The sequence below is a fragment of the Drosophila pseudoobscura genome, chromosome 3 (genome assembly GCF_009870125.1).
Source record: "Drosophila pseudoobscura strain MV-25-SWS-2005 chromosome 3, UCI_Dpse_MV25, whole genome shotgun sequence".
In the NCBI taxonomy this organism is placed as follows: domain Eukaryota; kingdom Metazoa; phylum Arthropoda; class Insecta; order Diptera; family Drosophilidae; genus Drosophila; species Drosophila pseudoobscura.
The window spans coordinates 1,800,609-1,813,374 of NC_046680.1; the positions used below are offsets into that span (position 1 = coordinate 1,800,609).

Consider the following 12,766-nt stretch of genomic DNA (forward strand, 5'->3'; position numbering starts at 1 on the left):
AACTATTATGAATCTAAAATTAGATCTCTTCTAATGCAACTACATCCAAAAATAAAACTACTCTGGATCCCAGGTCATAAAAACATAAAAGGAAATGAACTAGCAGACCAAAAAGCAAAATCAGCTTCAACAATGCCCCTTACATACACACACAATAACAATATATCAGACATTAATAAACACCTCAAGACAAAAATGATTAAAGACAAACTTATAAAACTAGAACAAACATCGAACTGGTATCAATTTATCAATCCCAACCAAATAACAGCCGACAAATTCACCAAAAGACTAGACCAAAACACCACATCAAGGATAAAACAAACAAAAATAATTAGACTAAGACTAGGACATACAAGAATAACTCACCAACATTACCTAGACCCAACCAAAATAAATACTTGTACGCATTGCCTGAACAACGTTCCAGTAACTATAGAACACCTACTCAAAGACTGCCCATCCTCACAACTCACAGACATACGTTTCAAAATCTTCGCTAACAATAATCCACTGACATTCCTCTCTAACCCAACTAAAACTGAAATAGACCTAATCATAAAATATCTAAAAGAAACCAACTTATATCCATTAATCTAACTCTAATATAAAACCTATGGAATACATCTCACATATAATAAACATAATATAATAAGCATAACATAATAACAACATAGCCGAAGGTCATAGTAACCAGTGCTATCATTAATAAGCTAGGTTAATAGTTTTAACTCTAAATTCGCTGTAAATAAATAAATAAATAAATAAAATATAATTCAAAATAAAATTTGATTTAAGGGATAAAATTGAATTCCTCGGAATTTTCTTAGATTAGAAAAAGGTAAAATTATTAAAATAGCAATTGATAATACTAACGCAATTACTCCACCTAATTTATTTGGAATTGAACGTAAAATTGCATAAGCAAATAAAAAATATCATTCACGTTGAATATGAGCTGGTGTAACTAATGGGTTAGCCGGAATGAAATTATCGGGGTCTCCTAATAAATTACGATTAATGAGAACAAGAGAAATTAATAAAAAGATTATTACAATGAAACCAACAATATCCTTAAAGGTAAAATAAGGGTGAAAAGGAATTTTATCAATATTAGAATTTAAACCAATAGGATTATTAGATCCTGTTTGGTGTAAAAATAATAAATGAATTATTGTTATTGCTCATACAATAAAAGGTAAAATAAAATGAAAAGTAAAAAATCGAGTTAAAGTTGCGTTATCAACAGCGAATCCTCCTCATACCTCCTCATCCTCCTCATTGCACTAAATCAATACCTAAATAAGGTACAGGTACCAAAATTTCATCATCTTGAAATATTAATAGGAGCTGGTAAATCTACTAATGCGTTATTAACAATTTTAAATAATGGATGGGAAGTTCGTAAAGGTTTCTTCATTAATTAATTTATTACGCGAAGAGGACCGCTAAATAATTTAGTAATTTTTACTACAATAACTAATGTAATTAATAAATAATTTATTAATAAAATTGTAATTAAATTTGTTGGGAAATTATATAATTTATTTAAAGTTAGGGAATTTTCTAAAAAATATGAATTAAAATTAAAAATTGATTCTATTTCATTATAGAGTTAAAAAAAATGAAATAGATGATTTATCAATTAAAAATCTTGATCTAATTGATAAATTAAATATTTCATTAGATGCTAATGATGTTACATAAATAAATAATACTAATATTCCTCCTAAAAAAATTAAAAATAAAATATAAGAATATCAAAAACTTTTTGTTATTAATCCTGAAATTAGGCAAATAAAAATTGTTTGGATTAATAAAGTTAATCCTATAGCTAAAGTGTGAATTATATTTTAAAAAATAATTGAAGTTGTTAAAATTAATGAATATAGAATTAATTGTATAATATAAAGAGGTAGTTTATTTAAAATATTAATTTTGGGGATTAATGAAAAATAAATTTTGTTTTTCTCTTACAAGACCAATGTTTTTATCAAACTATTAAAACTAATGATTATAATTTTATATTGAAGATTACCTATAATTTTATTTATTTTAGGTTTATTTTGTTTTGTTTCTAATCGAAAACATTTACTTTCTATATTATTAAGTTTAGAATTGTTTTAATATTATTTTTTATATTATTTATTTACCTAAATTTATTAAATTATGAAATTTATTTTAGAATAATATTTTTAACTTTTAGTGTATGTGAAGGTGCTCTCGGTCTATCTATTTTAGTTTCTATAATTCGTACTCATGGGAATGATTATTTTCAATCTTTTAGAATTATATAATGTTAAAGTTAGTATTTTTTTAGTATTTTTATCCCCAATTTGATTTATTAATAATATGTACTGGATGGTACAAAATTTGTTATTTTTTATTAGATTTATTTTTTCAGCTATAAATCATTTTATAAATTATTGATCTGAAATTTCTTATTTTTTAGGTAGTGATATGCTTTCTTATGGATTAATTTTGTTAAATTTTTGGTTTTTGTTCTTTAATATTATTAGCTAGAGAAAGTGTTAATAAATATAATAATTATAAACATTTGTTTTTATTAAATGTTATTTTATTACTGTTATTATTACTTTTAACATTTAGAAGAATAAATTTATTTGTATTTCATTTATTTTTTGAAAGAAGTTTAATTCCGACTTTATTTTTAATTTTATATTTGATAACTCCAACCTGAACGTTTACAGGCTGGTGTTTATTTATTATTTAACACTTTATTAGTTTCTTTACCTATATTAATTGGTATTTTTTATGTAGTAAATGAAGTAAATTCAATAAATTTTTATTTAATTAATAATTATATATTTAATTATGATTTATTATATTTTTGTATATTGTGTGGTTTTTTGGTAAAAAATACCTATATTTTTGGTCCATCTATTGTGAAGGCATAAGCCTCCACAACACTGACCACGACACCATCCCCTGAAGGGACCGCCCCGACGGCTTGTTATCTAATTTCATTATTACTAAGAGAACCAACACGAAAGAGATACGCTCTTACGCCCACGCAGCCAACGCAAAAAAGAGAACGGCTATACACAGATGAAAGAGAGCGAAGCGGCAGAGAAGCCGCCGATCGGCCTTACGCCCACGCAGCCGAGGACAGAGCCGACGGCGAAGCAGGCAATACACACACGCAGCCGATCGCCCACGCAGCCGAGGCCGATAGCCGAAAGCTGCGCAGCCACGAAGCGGCAGAGAAGCTGCAAAAGGTAAAGCAGAGGCCTGGCACGGTCCAGCGCGGGCCAGGCTCGGGAGTGATCTCCGAGGGCTGAGCGGCGGAAGCCAAAAAAAAAATGTGAAAAATAAGCCGCGACCGCGCCGTGTAAAAAAAAAACAAGCTGTGACCACGCCGTGTACAAGACAAGCCGAAGTGACGAGGAGCCGCCGCGGGATACCAGGACCCCAAAGGAGGGAAACAAGGGTGAGCCACCTCACGTATGTGAGCTCTGGGGGGGAACAGATCGGTGCAGTAGGCAGGTATAAGCAGAACATTCCCGCAGTTGTTTTACATATCTATGCCCACATGTTGTTTAATATAATTTTTTTGGCGTTTATTTCCCCGCTGCAGGCGCGGGATTTTAAGTAGGGAAATGATCCGAAAACAATAAAGACACCAACCTCAACCCACCTGTCTCAGAGCATTCGCCCGTAGGAGTCACTCACTCCCCCTCCCCCTCTCTTCCCTTTTCCCGGGAGGCCCGGCGAAGTGGATGTGAGTCGTGGATCATGCGCCATTCACCAAGCTGGCTTTTTCCTCTCCTGTACCTTTTCCCCCTGGGGACCCGGCGAAGTGGATGTGAGTCGTGGATCATGCGGCATTCACCAAGCTAGGTTTTCCCTCTCCTATACCTTTCTCCCCTGGGGACCCTGCGATGCTGGATGTGAGTCGTGGATTCACGCGGCATTCGCAAAGCTGGGTTCCCTCTCCTACACCCTCGCCCTGGGGACCTGGCGACGCAGATGTGAGTCGTGGATCATGCGGCATCTGCTAAGCTGGGCTCCCCTCTCCCATACCCTTCCGATCCCTGATCCAAACCTCTTCTCCCGCCACACATGACCCCCAACGCACGTCTCTGCAGCTCCCAAGCACGGCTTCACCCACGCCTCGTGGCCGGGCCAGGCCCGACCGTCCCACGATCCACCCCACGGGCGCGCTTTCGCCACGAGCGGCTCTCCCCTTAGGTCCTCACACAACAAATTTTGCTGTGGGGAAGGACCGGGCCCTGGACAGACTGAGAAGCTGTACCTCGGCCTGAGAACTTCCTTACAGATGGCGCCCGAGCAGGGACTCACGAGGGGAGAGTCGGTGAGCATAGGGAACAAGTGAAAAAGTGAAAAGGGAACCAAGCAGCAGCCCACAATTAAAAGGCAAAACCCACAAAAGCAAAACAGCAAACGATGCTTAGGACCCACGGATCAGGAAAAGCAGCAGGAGAAAGGAAAGGAAAACTTCAAATCAGTGATTAGCAGCCCCAAAATCAGAGTCCCGGGGAATAGCCAGCACCAATCTTTGATCCCTCGACTTATGTACAGCTGAGGCTGGTTTCTCTAATACCCCCCTAGCAACAGCCGCCGGCACGTGTCCCAGACGCGCCGGCAAAAACCACGCGAAAAAAAAAACCACGCAGCCAGCCACCGACGAGACAGAAAGAGACGGGGAGAGACGCGAAAAACCACTCAGCCAGCCACCTACGCGACAGAAAGAGACGGGGAGAGACGCCGAAGACACAGCACCGCGTGCCGGGAGAAAATGGCCACGGACGGCGCCTAAAACTTTGGCACGCGACGGCGACAAAGCGGCACCAGCGACAGAGTAGCCAAGCAGCGAAGCAGCGGTAGAACAACGGAGCAGCGAGGGACAGCCGGCGAACGCAGAGGAGCAGCTACATGGCAGAGGAGCAGCTACATGGCAGAGGAGCCCTCGGCCACAAAGCCATGGCCGCGGCCAATATAAGGCGGAGCAGGAACACCGGTCGAGACAGTTGTTACCGGGCAGTCACACAGTTGCCACCGCGCAGTCAGACAGAACCTTTCCCTGTACCGCGCCACGTATCCTTCGACAGGATCATCCAACCCAGTGCTGTGTATCCTAGTACAGGATCACCGATCTAGTACCGTGCCGCGTGTCCTTCGAACAGGATCCCTCACCCCAGTGCCGTGTATCCTAGTATAGGATCACCGATCCAGTACCGTGCCGCGTGTCCTTCGAACAAGACTCCCCACCCAGTGCCGTGTATCCTAGTACAGGAGCCCCAGACCGTGCTGATAAGGAATAGCACCGGTGCCACGATTAGTCTACCAGGATCAGCATGAACATCCGCTGGATAGCGTCCCGCAGGAAGGACGAGCTGCAGAGCCTAGCTAAGGAGTTTGGACTAGGAGAAACTGGGACTGTAGAGGACCTACGGAGCCGGATCACCGCATTCATCGCACGCCCAGGGCACCCCGAAGCCGTGCAAGCAAGGCTGGACGAATTGGCCACGCACTTTGGGAACATACCGAGCCCCAGGGACCACCGGAGTCCAGCCACGTCACCCGGGCCAGAGAGCCGGACGAAGATGGAAGACAGCAAGGAGGGACCAAAACTGCGATTAATCGTACCCGAGCTGCCCAGCACGAGCCAAGGATCCACCCACGGATACCGCGAGTCAGCAACCGAGCAACCACAACGAGCTGCCCAAGGACCACTCCAAGGCACCAGACCAAAGGCGTACAGCAAGAACCACGCGCCAATACCCACTACCGCTGGACCCCTGGCCACGCCTAGCCACCAGACAACCACGGAAGGAGAACAGCCACGTCTTCCTCAGGGACATCGGGTCTCACGCCCCGGAGGGGGTGAGATCTCGTACTCGTTACTGGCGGACAAACTCCGGAAATAGGGATTTACTTTCGGCGGCCACGCGGACCCACTAGCGGACCCAGAGCAGTTGCCGCGAGCCATCTCCGGTCTCCTTACAGATAAGGCCGAAGGATGGGTCCGAACTTTTCAGATGCAGGGACAGAATTGGACAGACTTTCGGAAAGAATTCCTGGAATTCTTCCTGCCCCCCAGATACTTCCAGCGGCTGGAAGACACCATACGATGTCGGGAACAGAAGCCCAAGGAATCCTTCCGGGATTACCTTATCGAGTTGCGTCTGATGATGCAACGAGCCCAGTATACTCGGGAACAGGAACTCGAGCGGATCTACGAAAATCTCCGTCCGGAGTATCAAATGCAGTCACGCGCAGAGAAGATTTCTGATCACTCACCGAATTGACCCAGCTCGTCTCGGCCTACGAAACCGCGCGGGACCGAGACGCACTCCGCAGCATCGGGACCACGCAGAACCATCGACCCCGTAACGCCTATACCGGCAATGGAATCAACCCACAACGAGGCAACACACACGAGACACCCGGGAAAACCGAGATCGCCAACCAAGGAATCGGCCAGGAGCAAGAGCAGGCGATCGATGTACAACGAGCCTGCCGGAACTGCGGGGAAAACGGCCATTTCAGTGGTGCACAAACCGACAGAAGCTGTTCTGTTGGGAATGTGGCCACCGAGGGGTCCGGACCATCAACTGCTGCCGGAAACCCGCGTCGGGAAACGGGTCGGGTCTCCGCCCAACTGGGACATGGACGGAGGCGCGCACCCAGGAACAGGAGAAACCCACCCATTAAGCATGACCGGAGGAAGGATCGCTGCCCTGGTGGACATCAATGGGAGATCATTTGCGGCCACCCTCGACACTGGAGCCACACGATCCTTCATCAGTGAGCAGCTGGCGAAGGAGATAGGGACGACCGAGAACAGGCGAGAGGTGAGGACCAGGATCCGCCTGGCAGATGGAACCAGGAAGGAGATCAACCAAGCGATAGCAGTCACAGTGCGCCTGGATCAGCAAGAAAAACAGGTATCTCTTCTTATACTCCCCACGGTATTAGACGACTTCATCTTGGGACTCGACTTCCTCAGTGGCATTCGCGCAAGGATCCACTGCGGACGGGCATATCTACAGCTGAAGTTGCAGCAGAAACCCGCCGGGACGATACCATCATGCACCGCCCAGCCACGCCCACGTTCTGTCACGTTTGCGGACTCCACTGCCCTCCGAGACCAGCCCCAGACCAACACCCCACAGCCAACCAAGAACCATCCAACCGCCGCGACAACAAGACCTTACCCGACAAGATTAAGCAACAACCCCAGGACTACGCCACCACAACAGGACACGAAGAAAGCTACGACGGAAAGAGCTGCGACACCGATGGATCCAACCATGGCCAGTTCCCCGGCACGAATCCCGCCACCAACAGGACAACGCAACAAAACAAAGACTTTGGCAGAGACAGCTCCGGCTCCACTGGATCAATCCAGGGCCAGCTCGTCGAACCAGGAGTCACCAACAGGACACAGCAGGAAACAAAGGACTTGGGCAGAGACAGCTCCGGCTCCACTGGATCAATCCAGGGCCAGCTCGTCGAACCAGGAGTCACCAACAGGACACAGCAGGAAACAAAGGACTTGGGCAGAGACAGCTCCGGCTCCACTGGATCAATCCAGGACCAGCTCGTCGAACCAGGAGTCACCAACAGGACCCAGCAGGAAGCAAGGGACTTGGGCAGAGACAGCTCCGGCTCCACTGGATCAATCCAGAGCCAGCTCGTCGAACCAGGAGTCACCAACAGGACACAGCAGGAAGCAAGGAACTTGGGCAGAGACAGCTCCAGCTTCACTGGATCAATACAGGGCCAGCTCATCGAACCGGGAGTCAGCAACAGGACACAGCAGGAAGCAAGGGACTTGGGCAGAGACAGCTCCAGCTTCACTGGATCAATACAGGGCCAGCTCATCGAACCGGGAGTCAGCAACAGGACCCAGGAATCACCAGAATACTCCAGCAAAGATAGCTGCGGCCCCGCGGGACCACTCCAGGGCCAGCTCATCAAACCGGGAGTCACCACGTAGTAACCCAGCACGACAGACATCACGCAAGCCACGAACCCCGATACCACAGGACGAGATCACAGGAGCCACGACGACGGACTACCAACTGGAGCCATTAGCCGACACCGAGATAGCTCGGGAACGCAACCCGTTTCGCCCAGCCGACTCGGATGACTACGAGACCGCGATCTTGGCCGCCATTACCGCTCTGGAACTGGAGGACCTATCGCCGTGGCAGCAAGACCCAGACCCCGAACCACCCCCCAAGCCGTGGGCAGGCAAGTTTCTGGAAGAAGAACTGGCAAAATTCGACGGACTAGGTGGAGTCTCCCACATCGCCGAACACACGATAACAATGCGAGACGACAGGCCCGTGAAGCAACGCTATTTCCCGAAGAACCCGGCCATGCAGAAGATCATCAACGCGCAGGTGGACGAGCTGCTACGGGACGGAAGGATCGAGCCATCCCACAGTCCCCACAGCGCCCCAATCGTCTTGGTAGGAAAGAAGACCGGAGAAATGCGAATGTGCGTGGATTATCGCCAGCTAAATGCCCGTTCGGTGCCGGACGCATATCCGCTGCCACGGATTAACCACATTCTCGAGAGACTTCGCCACGCTCGCTACATCTCCACGCTGGACCTCAAAAACGGATACTGGCAGATCCCGGTGGCCGAGGGCAGCAGAGAGGCAACAGCATTTACCGTCCCCGGCAGAGGACTCTTCCAGTGGAAGGTCATGCCTTTCGGCCTGCACTCAGCCCCAGCGACGTTCCAGCGAGCTTTGGACAGCGTCATCGGACCCACCATGGAGCCGTACGCGTTCGCGTATCTCGACGATATCATCGTCATCGGAGCCACGCTAGAAGAACACATCGACCACCTTCGCGAGGTTTTCAGGAGGCTGCGAGAGGCGAACCTCAGACTGAACAGAAACAAGTGTAGTTTCTTCAGGAAGAGTTTAGTCTACCTCGGCCATGTCATCAGCGAACAAGGCATCCACACGGACCCAGACAAGGTCAGCGCAGTCCAGAAACTAGCACCGCCCACCACACTGAAAGAACTGCGACGCTGCATCGGGATGGCATCCTGGTACCGACGTTTCGTCCCCAACTTCGCCACGGTGGTTCAGCCCATGACCAACCTGCTCAAAAAGGATCAAAAGTGGGAGTGGACAGACGAACAACATCAGGCATTCGAGACTCTCAAGGAAAGACTCACGCAAGCACCAGTCCTAGCATGCCCCGACTTCGCCGAGCGATTCGTACTCCAAACGGACGCCAGTTCGTATGGCCTCGGAGCAGTATTGACACAACAGATCGACGGAGCAGAAAGAGTCATCGCCTACGCAAGCCGTCGACTACTCAAGGCAGAGGAAAACTACTCGGCCACCGAGAAAGAGTGCCTTGCCATTGTCTGGGAAATCCGGAAGTTCCGATGCTTTCTGGAAGGATACCACTTCGATGTAATCACGGATCACCTCGCCTTGAAGTGGTTGAACTCCATCGATAATCCAACGGGACGCATCACCCGCTGGGCCTTGGAGCTCCAGCAATATCGGTTTGACATCCACTACCGCCGGGGAAGCCAGAACGTTGTGGCTGACGCCCTCTCACGACAACCAGTAGAAACCCTGCAGCGAGTGGACGAAGACCGGGACCCTTGCCCCTGCCCCTGGCTGCAGAGGCTCCGCAAGCGGATCCAGGAACAGCCGGAAGGACATCCGGAGTTCATCATCGAGAGCGACCAAATATACAAACGAGCCAGCAGCAGAACCAGCGAAGAAGACCCTATCAAATGGAAACTATGTGTCCACAAGGACCACCGCCGACGCGTGCTAAAAGAGTGCCACGACCATCCGACAGCAGGACCCCTCGGAATCAGGAAGACAGCGACCCGAATAGCCCAGAGGTACTACTGGCCCGGACTGCACCGAGATATCGCCCGATATATCCAGCAGTGCACCAAGTGCCAGCAGTACAAGGTGAGTCAAACCAAACCAGGAGGGAAGATGCACACCCGCCAAGCCCAGGAACCACTGGACATCGTCTGCGCCGACTTCATTGGACCATTGCCCCGATCCAAACACGGCAATACTATGTTGCTGGTGTTCTTCGACGCCTTCAGCAAGTGGGTGGAGTTGGTCCCACTCCGCAAGGCCACCACCGCACTACTGGAGACCGCTTTCCGGGAACGGATCCTAAGCCGCTTCGGGACACCACGGAAATTCGTATGCGACAACGGGACCCAATTCACAAGTCGCTCTTTCCGAAAGTTCTGCAAACTAGCAGGCATGGAACTGGAGTATACGGCGCCCTATACGCCACAACAAAACCCCACGGAACGAGCCAATAGGATGATCAAAACCATGATCGCCCAGTACATCGATGGAGACCAGCGGACATGGGACGAGCTGCTGCCCGAGCTCAGCCTAGCCATCAACAGCAGCACATCGGACACCACAGGCTTCAGCCCAGCATTCATCGTACTCGGCCGGGAACCTCGGTTGCCTGGAGCCTTGTACGAAGAGACGACCCCAGGACTAGGCGAAGTGACAGAGACCCTAACCGACAAGGCCAGGCGACTCAAGGAAATATTCGCCATCGTACAGGAAAATACCCAGCAGGCATCAAAGACGCAGAGCAGGAACTACAACCTACGTCGACGCGAATGGAGACCCACGATCGGGACGCTCGTGATGCTACGCCAACATCACCTGTCCAAAGCGGCGGACAACTTCGCTGCCAAACTGGCTCCCAAATATGAGGGGCCTTACAAAGTAATTAAATTTATTTCTCCCACCATAGCACGACTCCAGATACATCCGGGAAGACAACGACGAACGGCCGGACTAGCCGACCTCAAGGCCTACCACGACAACGAGCACACACTCACCAGCGAAGACAACGAAGACAACGATGACGACGACCCCAGCACCAGGAAAACCGCGAGTTCATGAGGGCCACTTATGGTGGTGCGCTGCCATAATGTCTTCGCCCCGCAAGGTGCAACCGCGTGCACACGCAGTAAGATAGCTTAACTCCCCTTAAGGGATTAGAGTAAGAAATAGCCAGAACTAGAAAATGCACCGATCAGGGAAAGGGAAACCCAGGGCACAGGACACATCAGTAGCACAGGGCAGGTTCTAACCAAACAAGGTTTCTTCCCCCCACCAGATCCGACATGGACAACCCAAGGACGAGCGACGCACAGCCTCTAGAGGCAGAGGATGGCACGGAGGGGCATCCTAGGGGTGCGTCGCCGCCCAGCTCAAGGCAACCACGGTCCACGACCAGCCAACCACAAGCAAGACACCACTCTCCGACCCCGCAAGCAGAACCGGGCAACACCACGCGAGCCAACCAAAGGAGGACAGCGACCTGTCATTGGGCTTGGAAGAGGCAGAGGCGGGCGGACTGCTCAAAGCATTCGAGGAGATGCCCGAGCTAAACACGCTGCAGGAGGGGCAGGAATGGCCAATCGCCCCAGTCGCCTAGCGCGTAAGCACGCCTGACCGCCGCATCCCGCAAAGCCTGCTGGAAGGCGCCAGCGCTCAGGCAAACGCGGCGCGTCACGGACGCAGCCGGATCCGCAGCCTAGAACACCACGACGGCCAACGCTTCCGCGTATGCATCAGCGGAAATTTGGTGCGCATTTCACCGCGCCCCACCCCGAAGTAGGAAGGGAGTGTGAAGGCATAAGCCTCCACAACACTGACCACGACACCATCCCCTGAAGGGACCGCCCCGACGGCTTGTTATCTAATTTCATTATTACTAAGAGAACCAACACGAAAGAGATACGCTCTTACGCCCACGCAGCCAACGCAAAGAAGAGAACGGCTATACGCAGATGAAAGAGAGCGAAGCGGCAGAGAAGCCGCCGATCGGCCTTACGCCCACGCGGCCGAGGAAAGAACCGACGGCGAAGCAGGCAATACACACACGCAGCCGATCGCCCACGCAGCCGAGGCCGACAGCCGAAAGCTGCGCAGCCACGAAGCGGCAGAGAAGCTGCAAAAGGTAAAGCAGAGGCCTGGCACGGTCCAGCGCGGGCCAGGCTCGGGAGTGATCTCCGAGGGCTGAGCAAGACCGGTTGTGCGGCGGAAGCCAAAAAAAAAATGTGAAAAATAAGCCGCGACCGCGCCGTGTAAAAAAAAAACAAGCTGTGACCACGCCGTGTACAAGACAAGCCGAAGTGACGAGGAGCCGCCGCGGGATACCAGGACCCCAAAGGAGGGAAACAAGGGTGAGCCACCTCACGTATGTGAGCTCTGGGGGGGAACAGATCGGTGCAGTAGGCAGGTATAAGCAGAACATTCCCGCAGTTGTTTTACATATCTATGCCCACATGTTGTTTAATATAATTTTTTTGGCGTTTATTTCCCCGCTGCAGGCGCGGGATTTTAAGTAGGGAAATGATCCGAAAACAATAAAGACACCAACCTCAACCCACCTGTCTCAGAGCATTCGCCCGTAGGAGTCACTCACTCCCCCTCCCCCTCTCTTCCCTTTTCCCGGGAGGCCCGGCGAAGTGGATGTGAGTCGTGGATCATGCGCCATTCACCAAGCTGGCTTTTTCCTCTCCTGTACCTTTTCCCCCTGGGGACCCGGCGAAGTGGATGTGAGTCGTGGATCATGCGGCATTCACCAAGCTAGGTTTTCCCTCTCCTATACCTTTCTCCCCTGGGGACCCTGCGATGCTGGATGTGAGTCGTGGATTCACGCGGCATTCGCAAAGCTGGGTTCCCTCTCCTACACCCTCGCCCTGGGGACCTGGCGACGCAGATGTGAGTCGTGG

The 12,766-nt window shown here is 49.6% G+C and overlaps 1 pseudogene; it reads right to left on the minus strand.

Annotated features, from left to right (window-relative positions):
* Window positions 1-1,423: 1,423 nt before the first annotated feature.
* Window positions 1,424-2,261, minus strand: LOC117183517 (NADH-ubiquinone oxidoreductase chain 6-like; annotated as a pseudogene).
* Between the last annotated feature and the right edge of the window lie 10,505 nt (window positions 2,262-12,766).